Genomic DNA, 19,668 nt, shown 5'->3' on the forward strand with positions numbered 1-19,668 from the left:
ATAACACGGGCATATAAACTCACCGGCAAAAAACCGGCCACTAAAAACTAGTCCCAATTTCAAAGTTGGATTTCTCGAGAGCCACTAATTAGATTTTGATTATTTTTTTTTTTAAATTGTAAAGGACTGCAACCTGGTGTTACAAAGTTCGGACAAAAAACTTCGTCTTATTGTTGTGCCCTTGTATATGCTCAAAATAAATTCGGAATAGAAATTTCTGACGTAGCATCCGTTAAGAAGGAATTAATTTACAATTTAGAAAAAAATCATCAAAATCTAATGAGTGGTTCGCGACAAAAAAAACATTTCTGGGATAGAGTAGAGGTTGTTTAAGGCTTGGAATTGAAGTTAGTAGAAAAAGTCGTCTAAAGAAAATGAGCTAATTTGTAAGTTCAGGAAAACCGAGAGATCCAAGACAAAAGGAGATAAATAATACAGGCGAGGTGTTAACTTAAGGCAGAAGGGGGAAACAAAATGTGGCCGAAACGAGCCAAACTGGATACTTTACGATTTAATCTCGCCACTAATATAACAAAGTTTTATAATAAATCTTAAACGCTTGCTTGTTCTGCTCTCATCGCTACAAGACTGCACGTGCTTGCCGAGTTGTAATTACACGAAAAGCATGATTCAAATTCAAATTACTCCTTCTGGTGGGGCCTGATTTCTCGGGGAAAATTAATATAGATTAGGTGAAAAATGAGTACATTTTTATCTCTAATAGTTCGAAATAGTTCCAGAGATCGCAGGAGAAAATGAATTATCGAACTTTTATTACGTAGACTTTTTATATTTAATTTAATCTACAGGGTGGTCCAAAGTGTATTCCGGAAACTTCGGCAGCATATTCTGCAGATAAAAATAAGTAAAAAAGTTAGTATAAATGTATGTCCTAGAATGCTTAGTTTCGGAGATACAGGGTATAGAACTTTCATATTTTTTCGATTTTTTCCAAATAATTAACGTCAATATTTGGATGATAATAAGTAACGTCAATATTTGGATGAAAATTAGTGTCTGGAAGTTTTTCGATATAAGAAATTATGATAAAACATTTTATGTTTAACTTTTGGCACAAAAACATTCCAAATTGATGATTTGAGTCTAGTAACTCTTTAGTCAACATGTTTAATTTATGTCAATGATGACGGGGTATTGATAATATAGATATCAAATATCTTGAGAACCATTACTCGTAGCGATTTTTACCAAGAGACTTCTTTTGCGTAAAAAAGTCGTAAATTTATTTTTCTTTCCTCGGTAATTTTATACAGGTACGGACGAAAAGCTAGAAAGACGCTTCAAACCAGTTAAAAAATATATATGTGGCGCCCTCTACAAGTAGGAATCATATTGACATCAAAATCAAATTTCTCATGTCTAAAAACTCCCAGACACCAATTTCCATCAACATATTGACGTTACTTCGGAAATTATTTGGAAAAAAATCGAAATAAAAATTAAATTTCTACACCCTGTATCTCCGAAACCAATGCATATTAGGACATACATTTGTACGATTTTTTTTACTAGGCTAATTTTGCCAGAAAAAATAGTAAAAAAATTGCAAGAAAAATAGAAAAAAATACAAAATAAATTTGAAGATTACCAACTGCTCAAAGTTATACAGGGTCCGGCAATAATACGTCGGACATCTGTAGCTTCTAGAATACAAAACTCACCACTTTACATAATCATAAGATATTAATAAATAAATGAAAAAAATATTTTTCAACCTTATATAAAAAAAAAATTTAAAAATAAAAAAAATCCTAAAATCAAAACTGTACTAGATATTTACTATAATTGGTCTGTACTTAATTTGCTCTGAAAATACTGTAATCTTAAACTAAACAGGGTGTTCAAAATTCTATGCCAAACTTTTTAAAATATAAAATAGTTTTTATAAAAAAGGACAGAGGTAGAAATATGTAGTTATTTTTTATACAAGACGATAATGCAATTTTATTGTCGTGTCTTCTTCTTCTTTCTTCTTTCTCTTCTTTTCTTCTTTCTCAGCCTGGTTCCATCCAATGTTGGATATAGACCTCTTCTAGGTTTTTCCATGCTTCGCGATCTCTAGCCAATCTTATCCATTATCTTCCCGCCACTGCCCTGACGTCATCGACCCATCTCTTTTTTGGTCGGCCCACACTTCTTTTTGTTCCCCTAGGTCTCCATAGGATTACTTTTTGGAGCCATCGGTCTGGATCCTGTCTTGCCACATGTCCTATCCATTGCCACTTCAGACTTGCCACTATTTTAACGACATCTATTAATTTTGTTTTTTGACGTATGTGGGTATTCCGTATTTTTTCCCTAATGGTGACTCCCAACATGATTCTTTCCATGGCTCTTTGTGCTACTCGTAGTTGTTCTGCTGTTTTTCGGGTAATTGCCATAGTCTCTAAGCCATACGTAAGCACAGGTAGAATGCAGCTGTCGTAAGCCTTTTCTTTAGGTTCATGGGCACCTTTTTTATCCTTGAAAATATTGCTATATTTCCAAATGCTACCCATGCCAAATGGATCCTGCGTTTGATCTCCGTATTTTGGTTTTCCTTGCCAAGCTTGATTTTATGACCTAAATATATATAATGGTCTACGTTTTCAATAATAACGTTGTCAACGGTAATGTTATGGATATTGTTGCTCATTATCTTGGTCTTCTTCAAGTTAATTTTAAGGCCAATTTTCTGGTATTTGTCATTTAGCTCATTTAGCATGGTGTTCAGTTCTTGAATGTCGGTGCTCAGCAAGACAATATCGTCTGCGAACCTCAGATGGCTAAGGTGTACCCCATCGATGTTTAGACCTCTATTTTCCCATTCTAATTTCTTGAAGACATTTTCCAGTACCAGTGTAAATAACTTGGGAGAGATGGTATCTCCTTGTCTCACGCCCTCGCCGAGTGGTATTTTTTCTGTTTTAAGGTCATCATCTAATTTAACTTGGAAGGTTGCACTATCATAGATATTTTTAATAATGGAATAATATCTGGAATCAATTCTCGCGTCCTCCATTGCAGCTAGAAATGATCAGGTTTCAATGCTGTCAAAGGCTTTTTTGTAGTCTACAATGTCGTGTATAAAACAATATTTTTTTTCCATAGCGAGTTACGTTTTGAAAAATATTCAGAAATTATTATTTCAAGGAATTTATTACGAATAGAAAAAATATAGTGCTGGATTGGCGTTGGTTTCTATGTAATTTGACAAATAAATAAAGCTGTCCCTTTAGTTGTCAGTTTTGAGTCAATATTTTTTAATTCTCTTTCGTGTCGATTGCTGATTGAATTGGAGCCAGAAATGGCTCAAAACGAAATATGTAAATTACCAACAGATATTCAGGCTGAGGCGACAAACGCCATATCCAAACTACTTCCATTTAAATCCCGAATAACTTTTGAAAAGGAATACAAACATTTTCAAAAATGGAAGCAATTAAAAAACGTGCGAGAAAAAATAAAGTTTTTAACCTAACCCCGCTGTTAAAGTATCATTTAATCTACCCTTGAGGTTAAAGTACTATTTTATCTAGTATTTATGATAGATATAAGGCAATTTTAATAGTTGCTATGGAAAAAAACGAATTTAAATTATCACAAAAAGGCTAAAAACAAATTGTATATTTTATCGGGTTTTCAGTAACATTTTGTTTTTCTCTCGTTGTGTTTTAATCTCCAAATCAGTTCGCCTTTTATCTCTTTGTATTAATTAGTTTTCGGCTTAAACGCCCCTTCCCATTGGTGTTTTTATTTTCACAGCCCTCTCTCCTGTTTTTTCCTCCTTTTTGATTTTTTCCCGCCTGAAAAAACAATATATTAGACCAATTATGAACCCTTGTTTTACAGGAGAACGACTTCAGAAACCGGATTACCGGTTTATCGAAAAAAGGCTTTGTATTAATCCTCTAAATCACAGAGTTAGATTTGCTTTATAACTTCAGTTTTGTTTATTTGATACCGGTATGAAAAATGGGAGAAAAGTACTCTTGACTGACGGTTTTTTTCTGTACTATTAAAAATGTAAATTCAAAATTATAATTATTACAGTGGGGGGTTGGAACTAGGGTTCAGAACCGGGAAATCCCGGTACCGAAAGTACCGCGAATTCTCGGTTCTTTTGAGACATCAAAGAACCGGGACTCGAAATTATTAATTTACGGTTCTTTCGGTACCTTTTGGGACTCGGTAATAATAATTAAAAACATATTTTTTGTTACGTGCGAAAGATTTTTGATACTTTCTAGCGGTCGAAATTAAACTCTTTAAATAAATAGTGATGTTATCTCTTACTGTTCTTATTTCTGAAGTTATTTTGAAGTTTCTATAATGTTTATTAGCAATTATTGAGGTTAAATATGTTATTTTATTATTTAGTATAATGCTGCTAAATGTATTAGTTATATTTTTTTCAGTTATGTTTTTATAGGCATTTGCATGTTTAATTGATAATGTCAAGTTTTTTTTTCAAATTTAGTTATTATTGGTTTCGAGGTTGGTTGATGTTGTTTGATGTAATTTTTAAGCTATGTTTTCTTTTTTTTTTCGCTTGTGTTCATGTTTACTTTCTCATGATTTAATAATTTGGTATTATTTTCATTAGAAACTCAATTTTTTTATCGGTTTTACTTTTGAAAACCGTCCCTTGCTTGCTAATTGATGAACTCCACAATCATTGAACAAAATATTTTAGTACGGTTCCGGAAACTCTAATTAATACTATCAATTTAAAAACTATGTTTTATGAACAAAACAATTTTTTGAACCGCGAGTTTAATTTTCATGCAGTAGATGAACTTGGGGTTTTAAGAATAATATCTAACATAAAAACAACCGCAGTAGGCATTGATGGACTAAATATACTTTCGATAAATTTGTGTATACCTTTAATTTTACCTTATATTACTCATATCATAAATTTTTGTATACATAATTCTATATTTCCTAGTATGTGGAAGAGATCGTTGGTAGTTCCTCTGCCAAAAGTTCCATTAGTCTACTCTTTAAATCAATTACGACCAATAAGTGTATTGTCCACTTTTTCCAAGATATTAGAAAGAATATTACATAACCAATTAACTGCATACTCGACGCTAAAGTCTGTAATTCCAGCAAAACAATCGGGTTTTAAAAAGACTGAATTTTGCAGAGTGTTGAACTTTCAGAACAGGCTGTTCACTTACTCAAGGAGTTTTTAAAAGACAAAAGTCAAGCAGTAACTTATGGCGGTAAACAGTCTGCCTTCAAAGCAGTCACTAGCGGTGTCCCACAAGGCTCGATTTTGGGCCCTCTGTTATTTAGTATTTATACTTCTCATTTTCCGAATACATCACTGTCTAGCAAATATCACCTTTACGCTGACGATACACAAATTTACTTGTCATTTCCTCCTGAAGAAAGTATTCAAGCTATCTCGGCATTAAATTATGATTTGAATCAATTTTCTCTCACGGCAAAAAATCATGGTCTTTTTTTGAACCCTAAGAAGTCTGTAGTATTAGTTTTTGGTAAAGGTGGTGACAGACAAAAGTTTTTGGATTGCTTTTCGAACTCAATTGAAATAAATAATTCAACTTTACTGATAAAAACGAGCGCAAAAAATTTAGGAGTTATCATGGATCAAAATCTCAGATTTCAAGAGCATATAAATGCATGCCTTCAGAAAGCTTACTTAAATTTGAAACTTCTCTTTCAACATCGTCATATATTGAATAGAAATATAAAAACAATGTTATGCAAGGCCACCCTATACTACCTACCTACCCGAGTAGACATCGGGTATTGAAACGATAAATACGTACGTGCTCTATAGTAAAGTGTAATGTCCAAAAACAATTAAAAACAATAGTTAATATGTGTTATTGTGTTGTCCAGTTTAACAAATTTTAACTCTGTAAGAATCTACGTTCAAGAGGCTTGAAAAAGACATATACTGTCGAAACGTCGTCACAAAGTAAAAAAATAATGAAAAAAATCTAGAAACATCTTTGCAACCCCAACGACCTAAAGCCAAGAGTGAAAACAAAAAAATATAATGTTTATATTGTACCTATATATTTTGTATTATTTCAGACATTCAACTTTAAGATTTTTTTTAGAAATTCGACTCGGAGGTCGGATAATAATTCCTTATTTAATGAGTAGCCGAAAAGATCAGTAAGTTCTCAGTACTTAACAGTATTTTTGATATTTTTGAAACAAGTAAGTGATAAATTTCTAATTTTTATTTGTTTTTTTTTCAATTTGTTTGACAAATTCGACTTTCTTGGTAAGGATATACTTACCGAGCATTTTTTTCAAAGTCAATGGATATAGAGGTATACCTACATATTTTTATCAATATTGTTTATGTTTTTCGTCAATACAATATTAGTAAAAGTATATTATAACTATCTGAAAGTCTACAATTTAATACCCATTAATGTTTCTGTTGATTATAACCTCTATTACTGATGTATTATTGTCAACATAAAATTGCTAATGTTCGCAAGAAAAAACTGTTTCATTAATTGATAGGTAAATATTAAAAAATAATTTTTATATTTTCCCACTGATGAATGAAATGGTTTTTTAATTCAAACATTATCTATTTTTTGCTATATTATTTTAGCAATAAGTCAGTTAATTATAATTAATAATATAATTTCACCAATATTGTATTGACGTAAAATTAACAATATTGCTAATACATCCCAATTTAGTACTTTCTTGAAAGTTACATTAGCAACGTTTCAATAATATTGTGAAATGCAACCTTGCACTGCAATGTTATTTGGCGGAAGATTAAGCTACCCCGAAACCTTGCATAAATCTCCCTACAATGAAAAAAGCAATGTTACACCTTGCTTTGCGAAGTTTTGGCAATGTTCCAGCAATAAATTTTGTTTGTTGGGCATGTTATGTTTTAAAACTAAATTTTATAAAACTTCAGTGTAAAAGTAAAACGTTATAAGTAAAAAAGTTCACAAGTTAATTTTTTCAATGTATACCTCGATAAATTAAACTTCGAATCCAAGCTTTAAAATCTGGACATTATTTAAAATTTATTATCGCCTATAACAAAAGATAGAGTTTCGCTCCGCGAAAGTGAAAAAAAAAACGTTACAGAAAAATATACTATTCTTTGCAGGCAGGGCCCGGCCTAATCCCACAAAAATCCGGGCTCCCTATTCAAATTGCTGCAAATTTACTGCGTCATTAGACAAATGGTAGAAAAAGTTGTGCAAAATAAAGCTGATAATATCCCCTTTCTGGTCCAGATAGCTTTATCCAATTCGACTGGTCAAAGTTGCCCAGGGATCTAAAGCCTTTTGTATTCACGAGAAATCGTTATTTCGGTTTTTAGTTCTTTTCAAAAAACACGATCGTATTTAACATATACTTTGTTTGCAGTTTTGTTCCTTTATTTAAATTTTTGAAAAGGAAACTTTTTAACGCTAACTTGGCTAAGTTATCATATATATAAATATATATATATATATATATATATATATATATATATATATATATATATATATATATATATATATATATATATATAACTATAAAATATATATAAGCTATAAAACAAATAAATCAATCAATCACTAAAATATTAATTATTAAATTAAAAATAAAACGTGAAACTCTTTAAAATATATGATATATATGTTGTTTGTCAATTTTAAATTAAGATTAATCTCATAAATCCATCACAATCTGGCGGTGCTGTCGCCATCGCTTGTCATTCAAAGTTGAACACGTGCATTGGAAATAGTATTGTGATTACCATAGTTTTTTCGTTTAAAAATATATAATAATATTTTTATGTTTATAATAATTAAATAACATTAAGTGACTGTATTTAGTTAATAACATATAATTTTAAACTAATTAGTCTACTCAGTGTTCACATAAATTATATACGTACATAATATAGTTTATGTAGAATATCCCATTTTTTTATCAGTGTAAAAACATCATGGCAATTTTGTCATTTACCTTTGAAGGTGTTGCTTACCTGTGACGAAATAAAAGTTAAGTGAACATCTTGTTTCTATGTTGCTAGAATACCAATCTGGACACTCCTCAATCAATTATTCACAAGATATCCAATCTCATCCAGCTTCTAACAACAGCACGACAAAGTTTCCATATATACACCGGTCCATACACCCACATCATTTAACATCGCTTAACTTCAGTGATCTATCGAGAAACAGTGTTGATTACCTGTGAAAATAATGACTATAAGTTTAAAGTTAAGTTATAGCGTCTCTCTTTTGTTGCTAGTGTTAATCTGGATGAGGTTCTCAGTCTGACATGTGTTAAAGACAGTGTTTACAAAACTCGACCAACTATCGTCGACATCATGAGGGAAATTATTGTAGCTGCTTTTCAAGGTAGAACTCCACATATGCCTTTTAAAATGAAAAGATCTATTTGAAAAAACAATCATTATTTTATGTAGTTAACAGGAGAGGAAGCATTTTGAGCATTTGATTTCATCTAGCTAATTTTTGTCACATAATTATTGGTTTATATCTAGTTTTTATTCTGTAATAATTAAAATATGTTTTAAACGTGTATCTTTTTATTACCGTTGAGTATTTTACTCTACAATTTTTAATTTTTGTCAAATTAACAAAAGGTATATCACACAGCCGCCCCTAGATTTTTTCAAATAATAAAGATCTACTGACGCAAAATCATAAAAATTAAAATATCTAGGAAAATATTTGTTTGAGGGGTGGGCAACCTTAATAAAAAATTTTGAAGATATATAAATTCGCCATTGAACACCGGAAAAATATACTGGGTGTTCTATTTAAAATAAAGGACTAACTTACTTTTAAAAGTGACTATATTCCATATTAATTTTGTCTCACCCTGTATAACTTTATGGGTCAAATTTCAATTTGGTTTAACATACAATGATTACTGTAATTAAATATCAGGTTATACAAGGTCAACTAAAATTTAGGTAGCTATTATTGAAATTTAAAATTTACTCTTCATTTTCACAAAATGTGAAATATGTCAAAATTCTTAGATTTTAGGTATATGCTTCTGTAATAAAACTCACCTTTATTTTTTTCATGGAATCCGAAAATCGATTAATATATAGGGTGTTCCATTAGAAAAAACAAAAGTTTGATGTGTAACTTTTTTTGGGAACACTCTGTATAATTCTATATATTTTTATAAAATGCTTTCAGTTAACCTACATATGCTGCCAAAATTTCATTTTGATATAAACTACCGTTCTCCTTGGAGCTTCCGCAGCGTACTAAGAGACGCCACCTTGTATATCTGTCCCTACTACAACAACAGTATATGGAGTATTATTAGTTTTTTCGTTTAAAAATAAATCGTAATATATTTATGATTATAATAATATAATAACATTAAGTGACTGTATTTAATTAATAACACTTAATTTTAAACTAATTCTACTCACTGTTCACATAAATTATATACGTATATATCATAGTTTAATTAGAATATCCCATTTTTTCATCAGTGTAAAAACATCATGGCAATTTTGTAATTTACCTTTGAAGGTGCTGCTTACCTGTTTCGAAATAAAAGTGATCGTCTTATTTCTGTGATGCTAGGATACCAATCCGGACACTCCTCAATCAATTGTTCACCATATATCCAATCTCATCCAGCTTCTAACAACAGTACAAGAGAGTTTCCAGGTAATACCGGTCCATACACCCACATCATCTACCATCGCTTAACTTCAGCGATCTATCGAGAAACGGTTTTGATTACCTGTGAAAATAATGATTATAAGTTTAAAGTTGAGTTATAGCATCTCTCTTTTGTTGCTAGAGTTAATCTGGAAGGGGTCATAGATCAGATACTATATAATATAAAATAGAAAGGAAACTCAATACATTTTGTCCGGACCGAGCGGTGGCGCCATCTCGTGGGTCTAGTAATGAAATAAAACATAAATTTAAAACGGATAGTTTTTATTTTTTTTATTCAAGTAAATTGATTCAAGAAAGAACCAATTTACTCGAATAAATATATTTAAGTTAAAATGACAATGGGGATATATCAAAGACACAAAAAAAAACTATAAGAAATCATCTTAATTGAACTGAATATATGTAATAACAAAAAAAATACAAAACATTATAATAATAAAATATATCTAGATCTATAACAATTAGGGCAACCTATTTTACAATTAATTAACAATCTTAAAGGAAGGGAAACTATCTTGGTGGTAACACCTGTTAACACTTACTATTTGATCCTTCGGAAACATATGCATTTGGGCATCTTTTTGGTAATTCTTACAGCCAGTAACACAACACTTAAAAACCATTGTCTACAGTTAAAAAATATGAAAAAGCACAAGAACAGAGCCGTAAAAAAATCAAAAACAAATTTAAATCACGATCTACGGATAACGGGCAAAATAAAATATAAATTGACAACTGTTGACAGGTTAAATTTTACATTTGACGGTAAAAACAGGTAAAATTTTATATTTTGTAATTTTTTTTGCTAATTGCGCCCCCTCGTGCGTCTAGTACCTGGGCTATCGGCTACAACCTGTCACATCCATAAGAGTTTCCTAGGCATGGACGGGGTTCTCTGTCTGACATGTGTCATCACTCATCTCTGAAATAATGTTGTTTAGAGGAAAATAAGTATTTCCTAGCAACAACTAATCTCTATGACGGTTTCTTACTGAATAATAAATATTTCTCGTATTCTTACGTAACCCAGTTTTTGTACACTGACTCAGATTAGAGAATCCTAATGTTTGAGAGAACCTTCGACTATAAGGTTGTAGCGTTTTTTAAACAACTACCACTGCGAACGGCAGCTTTTCATCGGAGAGCAGTCGTGGATAAGGTATTTCACTGGAAAGAAAACTAATTAAGAACAATAAACAAAAAAATAGATATTGGGCGCCAGGCATGTACAGAGAAAGAAAAGACAGTTGTATATTACTTAAAACTAATGACTATATTTATTCATGATGAATTCTGATGGTAAATAGCATTGTACAATTTTAATAATTATTATAGTGGTTATTTGTTGAGTAAAACTATGTATGTAAATAATAATAAATATGTTCTATGAAAAGACTATGAAAAAATACAATGCTTGTAACGTTATAGAAATTATAAGAAAAGTAGCATTACTTTATTTAAATTGTTAAATTTTATGCTCGTCTCGTTATTCATCTGTTAATATAGTGCAATATTATCTATAGAAAGTAATACTATTACAAGGCGTAATATAATGAAATCTAAAATCTAAATCACATTGTAACTACTGCATCGACATAAATGTTCTTAATAATCTAACCACTAAATATAGTCTGTACGATATTATTTAAAATGTATGTTACTGTTTAAGACTGAAAATGTTTTAGATGTTAAATGTAAAACTAGAACTTAAATATACACTTAGCTGTTCTTTTATGTAACCTTGCTTCAAACAGTAGCAGCGTGAGGTGGTCTAGCATTTCTCTGTACTCAGCCATCCAACACAACCAAAGGGGCCAGAATGAGGACACCATGACTTGATACACCCGTAACTAACTAGCTTATAGGTGGGAACGAAGCAGCATGGGACTCAAGCTACATCCACGCTGTGGCACTTATATGTAGGAAAAAAATCATTCTTACTGGGGACACTCGTCCACAGGACATCTGTACATAAGATAATGTCTGTACATAAGACACTATCCGTACCTTGGACACAGTCCGTACCTTGGACACAGTCCGTACCTTGGACACAGTCCGTACCTTGGAAATAGTCCGTACCGTGGAAATAGTCTGTACTTTGGACCCTAAAAATATGAAACTCTTGTTTAAAACCAAACAAGGTCTAATAAACAAAATAAACCTACCTCGAAATACTTCCGAGGGCTCAATAAATAATAAACAACATGTCCTTTCTTCCATGTGACATTCTGGAGGACAAAAGAAAAGGGACGCCAACGTGCCAGCAAAATACAAATACAAGTTGGGACATCCGTAACTCTACCCTAAAAATATTCAATAATAATATCGAATCTATAAAAGGTAATAACTATCTTTACCTGTAGCCTCGAAATAGCAGCTGATTCAAATTATACAGCAAGATTTAAATAATCACCATTTCTAAAAGCTGGGATACAACCAAATACATTTAAATTTACATATACCGCGGCCTCCCCATAAGAGCAATGAGAGAATTTATGTCCCAGGATTGAAGGACAGAAGATCGAGTTTGACATAAGTCCATCCTTGTTCAGTAGCTGGATGTAATGCACATGCGCCGAAATGCTACTTTTCTATTGGCCGAATGGTGTCGAGATGGGTTATCGATTTATTTTGGACGCGTCGTCGGCGTGGATTTTGTTTTCAGTTTGGACTTGGGCAGTCGCCATTAGTGTCATTAGTGTTTTCTCTAACTTTCTGTGTTTTCCACGTGTACTGTGTTTTCGTTTGTATTTTAATCTTTGTGCGTTTATTGACAATTTTGTGATTTAGTTTTAAAGACTTTTGCTGTAGTTTAATTAATAGAACAATGGGAATGGGCTACTGCTTTTGTGTGGTAGAAGCCAACTAACAAAATTAATAATAAAATTTTTCTCGATGTTCGTTTGTATCATGAAAGCAAAATCAGAAATAAAAGGGATGTTAATATAAGACAAAAATATACGAAACTAATTTTATTCAAAAATCAATAATTGTTAAAAGCATTATATTTAGTCTTACTATTTTAAAATAAAAAAGACATAATGTAAAGACTAAAAATAGAGACTACATAAGGCTAATTATAATGCTTACACAGTTACACACAGACTGTCTTATTGTAAATTATTATTGTTTTTTTTTCATAATATAAAAGAGTATTTACAATTAATGCAACAATGTAAATAATTATATTTTTTGTATCTAGCTTGATTTATGTATAAACTTAATATGTACGTTATATTTGTTTAATAAAAAATATGTTAATAATAAAGAATTACTTTTGTTTCATTTTAAACCAGGACTGATGTTGATTATTGATCATAAATACATGGGCAGTAAAAGAAACAATAGACAGTAAAAAATGTACTGTTATACTTTGTTTTGCTGCAATTTTTAAGTCGAGTGAAATAGATATGCAATTTGTACTACAAAGTTTTTAAGACAGTTCCTTAATTGAGGTTTTACTAAATTATTTTTTGAATTTTAAAAAAAGTGAAATAATGCAATTTGTACTACGAAGTTTTTAAGACAATTTCTTAATAATTGTGGTTTTACTAAATTATTTTTTGAATTTAAAAAAAATATCGTACCTGTGACTTTTTTTCATTCGTTTTATTTAATAATAATTGTCTAACACAACAAAGTCTACTTAGAACGATATGATATAAATATAAATGAGTTCATTAAAAAATGGCCTAATTAAAATTAGTACCTAAATAAGCAAAAATTATCCCCTCATAAAACAAGAAATTAAGGAGTTCAGTAAAAGGATTGCAACTATATATTTTATTCAGTAAATTTTCATAATAGTAAGTATAAAAGCACAATCTCTAAAACGACAATATGAATAATGTATATTAAGATTTAACTCGAGTTTCAGTGAAAAAACTATATTGATATTAAAATATTTTAATACCTTCAGAATACTAATTACATACCATAAAATAGGAATTTTTACGATGCGGGAAGCCTATCTAGAAAAAGAATTTTAGAAATCAGCAATGGGATTCTGTAGCAAGAAATTTCCTATCGAGCCTATGCTATTTGTATACGATTGATGAGTCACTAGACAGGGAAATGTTTCGCACTGCAGATACTTATTACGCTACTAGGAGCCCCCCATTGTGAGACAGATATAAAATAATTTTTATATACCTATTCCATAGCCTATTTTTTTAAATGTCTGTAATATTTATAATAAACATAAACGAGTAGAAGTATTGCACCAGCATCAAAATTAACACTACTTGTAAACAACTGTTGCTCCTTGAGTTTGTAATACATATAAACAAAATAAACATTCGAAAATAACTAAATCGAAGATATCTGAAAACTTTTGGTTGAAAAAGTGTTTTGCCATAACATGTTGGATACGATTAAAATATCTCAATTGATAAATATGCGCATAATGTTACATTATCAAACTTATTTGATTTCAGAATATTTAACAAAAACTTCCAATTTTTCGAAAGATTTAAATCAATTATTAGAACGTCTTTAACCTCAACTTAAAATAAATAAAACCAAAACAAAACATATCATATGATTTGGAACTGTCCAATCAAAGTGCTTACAGATCGAGCAAGCGCAGAAAACCTCCTCCCGAACAAGGATAGACTTATGTAGGAAATGCATTGACATTCTATAGCCATCCTTCAACATCGGGACAGGAATTTAAGCGGTACTCTCCGTATATTTTATTAAAACGTATTTGGATACAACAGAGAGTCAAAACAAAGTGAGGTTAAGCACGGAGAGTTGACAGAAGCGATGTTGACAGCGCGCGCCTCCACAGAATAGTAACAGGGTTGTGTCGAACGGTAACAGGGTTGGCGACTAGGGAACGTAAAAATTACGCGTCAAATAAACTATCCGGCCTGAACGAGAGGGAATCCGGTGATGATAGGCCAGACATCATATATTATATATAAAAAAAAACATGTAACGAACTAAAAACGTTACAAGGTAATAGATGCGCAATTCTGTGGGCTTGGTGCATTTAGTCAATATTAATATTTCTTTTGGTTTCTTACTGAATAATAAATATTTCTCGTATTCTTACGTAACCCAGTTTTTATACACTGACTCAGATTAGAGTACCTATCCTAATGTTTGAGGGAACCTTCGACTATAAGCTAATAGATGCGCAATTCTGTGGGCTTGGTGCATTTAGTCAATATTAATACATCTTTTTAATCAGCTAGTGTTTACATTTTTGGATGGATGTGTTCTGAAATTATTTTTGTGCCTTTAAAAATTTTTGTGAAAACTGGACTTTGTGACAAAATGACTTGTGTATGCACTACATGCGCATATTTGAAGTGAAACTTCTTAATAACTATTAAATTAAAAGGATTTGAAGGACATGTTTGAAACAGTGTGAAACTGTGTGAAAAACAGTTTGAAATGTTGAAAAAAAATAGATTAATAGTTATTGTTTATACAAGACGATAATAAAATGGTATTTTATGAATGATTAAAAATGGTATCTCCCGAAATTAATTCACTTGCGATTTCATCGCTCGTGAATTAATCTTTTCGGTCGACGATAATGCAATTTTATTGTCGTGTACAAAACAATATTTTTTTCCATAGCGAATTACAACGTTCTAAAAAATATTCAGAAATTATTATTTCAACGAATTTATTACAAGTAGAAAAAATATTGTGCTGGGTTGGCGTTGGTTTCTATGTAATTTGACAAATAAATAAACCTGTCTCTTTAGTTGTCAGTTTTGAGTCAATATTTTTTAATTCTCTTTCGTGTCGATTGCTGATTGAATTGGAACCAGAAATGGCTCAAAACAAAATGAGTAAATTACCAACAGATATTCAGGCTAAGGCGACAAACGCCATATCCAAACTACTTCCATTTAAATCCCGAATAACTTATGAAAAGGAATACAAAAATTTTCAAAAATGGAAGCAATTAAAAAACGTGCGAGAAGAAATAAAGTTTTTAACCTACGTATCCTCGCTGTTAAAGTATCTATCATTTAATCTACCCGTGCGGTTAAAGTACTATTTTATCTATTATTTTTTAACCAGGCAATTTTAACCAGGATTTTAACAGTTGCTATAGAAAAAAATTCACAGTCCTTTACAAAGATGCAACCGGAGGGGCATTGAAAATGATGAATAAAAACGTAAAATTATGATTAGTGTTAATATGAGTGTATTACATACATATGTTTAAATAACGAACTTAACAAAAAACAACAGATTTAAAGATTCACTGAAAAGGTAGTAATGTTAACATTAAATAAAACATTATCAATAATAATTATGCGATCGCACCTATCCGTAAAACAAACAAGCAAAAAAATAAAATAACATACAAAACATCAGGTTAACATGATGACAGATCATGATCGATGACAGATAAAGAATTCTTACGGAAAGTTACACTTTACGATATAATTTTTTAACTGTTAAAGGCAAACCCCTTTTAAACACAAAACTTTTTAATACCTACTACTGTATCTAAAAGATATTTTTTTTAAATTACTAAATTCTTAGCCACGCTTCTGTTTTTCTTGGCTGTTGTGCGTCACGTCAGGTCACGTCACAGATTAACATGCCCACGTTTGCACCACAAGGCGATGCTGCAGGCACTAGGTAGACAATTTATGTTATACAACTTGTAGTCAATCTACACTATCTAGCTTTTTTTCTTTTATAATGTGTTCAGATTTTGTAAAAAGTATAAGTCAAAATCGCAAATCTTAAATTTGATATGTGTTTCTTAGTTTTTAACTAATATAGTGGCGAATTACAAAAATTCCTTTTCAATGAAAATTAATGAGTTAAATAAAATAATTTAATAAATTACTAGCTTTTTCCCGCGACTACGTTCGCGTTACACCTCAAATCGTTCATGCATTGATTTAAATAATTTTTTACTTCTTTATAGAGAGCTAGTGAGCATAGATGTTTTTTATTTTTCATCTTTTTTTTATTTATTAAGACCACTAATACTCTCTTTATAGGTTATTTTTTATTCTTTGAAGGATAATTGAGGAAGATATATTTCGTTATGATGTCACTAAATAAACCCTTGTATAAAATTTTATACTGTCTGGTTTATAATGTTATAGTATTGCATTTTCGTACAGCAAACTTTCATTCCCTATTCTACTCCCTAAGTGTATAAATTTCATAAATTCGCTTTATCTTTGTGCCAATTTTTATGTGTATAATCCAGAGGTCACCAAGTTTCATATAAATTTTTACTAACTTTGCCCATTTGGTTGATGAATTTCAAAAATTTCTTCTAATTTTTTTTGCAGGATTTCATTCTTCTAGACCAAATAGTAAGGAATTTTCATACAACGAACTGTTCCGACATAATTTTACTCTCTAAGAGGATGAATTTCCTAAAATCGCTTTGTGTAGGTCATTCACTAATGTCGTTTAAACGAACATTTGTGCTAATCACACCACTGACAATGACAAATAATTTATTTCTGGAGGTATTGTGTGTAGGTGTTCTTCAGGTAGTATTTAGTCGTTTTAAACAAAGAAATAGCCATTGAGCACTATAAAAATACTTCATAACAAATCTACACATATATACCTTTCATTTAAAAAAGAATCATCAAGATTGGTGAAGCGGTTTCGGCGGGATGGATGCAACAAAAAAACCCTTTGAGCTTTTATATATGTATGGATTAATTCTTTTTCCAACATATTTTACTTTGCAAATTTTTATAAATATTCAGACTCGCCAATATCGTAATCCACCATGTCCAGCCTGTTTAGCCAAACGTAGGCCGATTCTTCTTCGGCGGCGCGCGGCGTCGTGACCCTGGCCAATGGAAGTGTCTTGAAGACGCTCATCCGCGCATAGGAACAAGTTGACTGCGTAGCGTATTGCGTATTAATCGATTCTGAAACTTTCTATCTCATGTATAACATGTTACGCAAGTTTATTATTTTAATAGATAAATATGTGAAATGCCACCTGAATATCTTCCGCCATGACATGTTTTTAGTTTTTTGTTATGGTAAAGTGATTTGTATAAACTTTATTCAATAACTTATATTTTCCTCCATTTGTGATTTTTTAATTTTAAGCGAAAATTAAGTATAACATTTTAGGAAAAAGAAACACTGTAATATTTAAAAGAATAAGAAGAAATTAGTCTTATTTTGAAAGAAAAATATAGAAAGAACTCTTTCTATAGAAAAAGTCTTTATACTAACCAGAATCCGGTGACATATACGCGGTCTCACCGGAAACATTACTTATTACTTCACATAACTTGAAGAATATCTACTTTTAATAATGAACACTTCAGAAATACACCAGTAAAAACATTTATTATTTGAGATTAAAACTCGAATGAAATTATAAATATTAGTTACCTATGTTGTTATAGCTTTTATAGGCCTGTTTAACGACTTAATAAGTTACCTAGCGAAAAAATCTGTGCGCATACCTACCACTATTGTTACAGGTTAATTTTTTAAAGGAATATGTTACACAAATTAAAAACGCTAAAATTTTAATGGTATTACTTGTGCATTATTGGCCTTATAATGCAATTAGTTGGAATTATATCTTCTTTAAATATAATTACACTTTTTAACGACTTTTAAGTTACCTAGGAAAAAATCTGTGCACGTATCTACCACTATTGTTACAGGTTAATTCGTTAAACAAATGTGTTACATATTATTCGTGGTATTAGTGGTATTATATTGGAATCAGCTTGGCATTAGTGGGGCATTATATGAGAAATTTTGGTATTTAATTTGTATTTTTGGCATTACTTTGGCATTAGTATACAGACATTTGTCAGCGGTTTACTCCTTGTAGATAATCAAAAATTTTTAGCTAAAATTTGCTTTTTATTTCAGATCATTTCTATGAAAAATTACATTAGATTTTTATTAAAGACGCTGGGTAATTAAAACATTGACTAATAAAGCTTGTCCACTTTAAATAAGGGGTCACGAAATATCTTCCTTGGAGTGTTTGAGTTAAGGGGTGTATAATAAATTAATCCAAACCAATCAAGAAAAACCAATCAGGAAAAAATCCAAAACCTACCGTTATAGGAGGTATAAGATGATTAAACTTATATAAAGACAACTACTTATCGGTTAACAAATTAATTACTACTGTCAGCTACTGTCTAGGTAGAATATACCTAGAGTACCTACGTACCTACACCTACCTATGATGTAGGTAGATTAAAGCTTATTTTGACTTTACGTCTCACTTCGGTGTCACAAGCTGAATTTTTCAGGCATGGAAGTTCAGTACATGATATGGGGACCCTTATTCCGGATGTAGTACAAAATTAGACCGGGTAAAAGAGCACTATCATCGAAAATCGATATATTAATACCACCGTATAGAGAAAACAAATACTTATTTTTTGATCCAGTACACAATAAAGTCTTCGTAGGGAGTAATTTTCTATAATTATTTACAAAAAAACATTTCCATTAGCGCTTATGACCAAAAAAAACTTTAAACATGAATAACTCATTTCAATCATGCGAAAATTTGGTTTAAAAATAGACTTTTTTTAATATAACTTTCATTTAACGAAAAACGAAGACCTAAATGAAAAAAAGAAACAATTTAAAAGTTTCGCTTATGTCTCGACAAGGTATCAAAACAAACCCCATATTTTTTGCTTTTAAACTAATAAAGATATATCAATAAACAATTAGCGATGTAATGGTTTTTGCGCGCGCTGGCCGACTGCCGCCGCTGCGCAGAGATTTCCTATACCCTTGTATATAATATGACGTCATGGTGTGGCAAATGTAACATTTTAATTCGATTTGGGCTCCTTTATATAGGATAACAGAAACATTTTCAATGTTAAAAATATTTTTTTAAAAGTAAAAACAGTTTTTTACGTGTAACATAAACGTATAGATTTTTGCGTGCAACAAATAATTCTAAACGCGTAAAATAAAAAAAAAATTATTCATTTGATTGACTTTC

At 30.8% G+C, this 19,668-nt stretch overlaps 1 long non-coding RNA gene across 1 annotated transcript; it reads right to left on the bottom strand.

The window, feature by feature from the left end:
* Positions 1–3,680: 3,680 nt before the first annotated feature.
* On the bottom strand, positions 3,681–10,471 carry LOC115891307. The gene is made up of 4 exons (XR_004051800.1): positions 10,247–10,471; positions 9,557–9,762; positions 8,003–8,214; positions 3,681–3,806 (listed from the first exon to the last, which is right to left on the bottom strand). It is a non-coding gene; the product is annotated as an uncharacterized LOC115891307 (long non-coding RNA).
* Between the last annotated feature and the right edge of the window lie 9,197 nt (positions 10,472–19,668).

Source organism: Sitophilus oryzae, unplaced genomic scaffold (genome assembly GCF_002938485.1).
Source record: "Sitophilus oryzae breed Bouriz unplaced genomic scaffold, Soryzae_2.0 scaffold_980_pilon_pilon, whole genome shotgun sequence".
Classification (NCBI taxonomy): Eukaryota; Metazoa; Arthropoda; class Insecta; order Coleoptera; family Curculionidae; genus Sitophilus; species Sitophilus oryzae.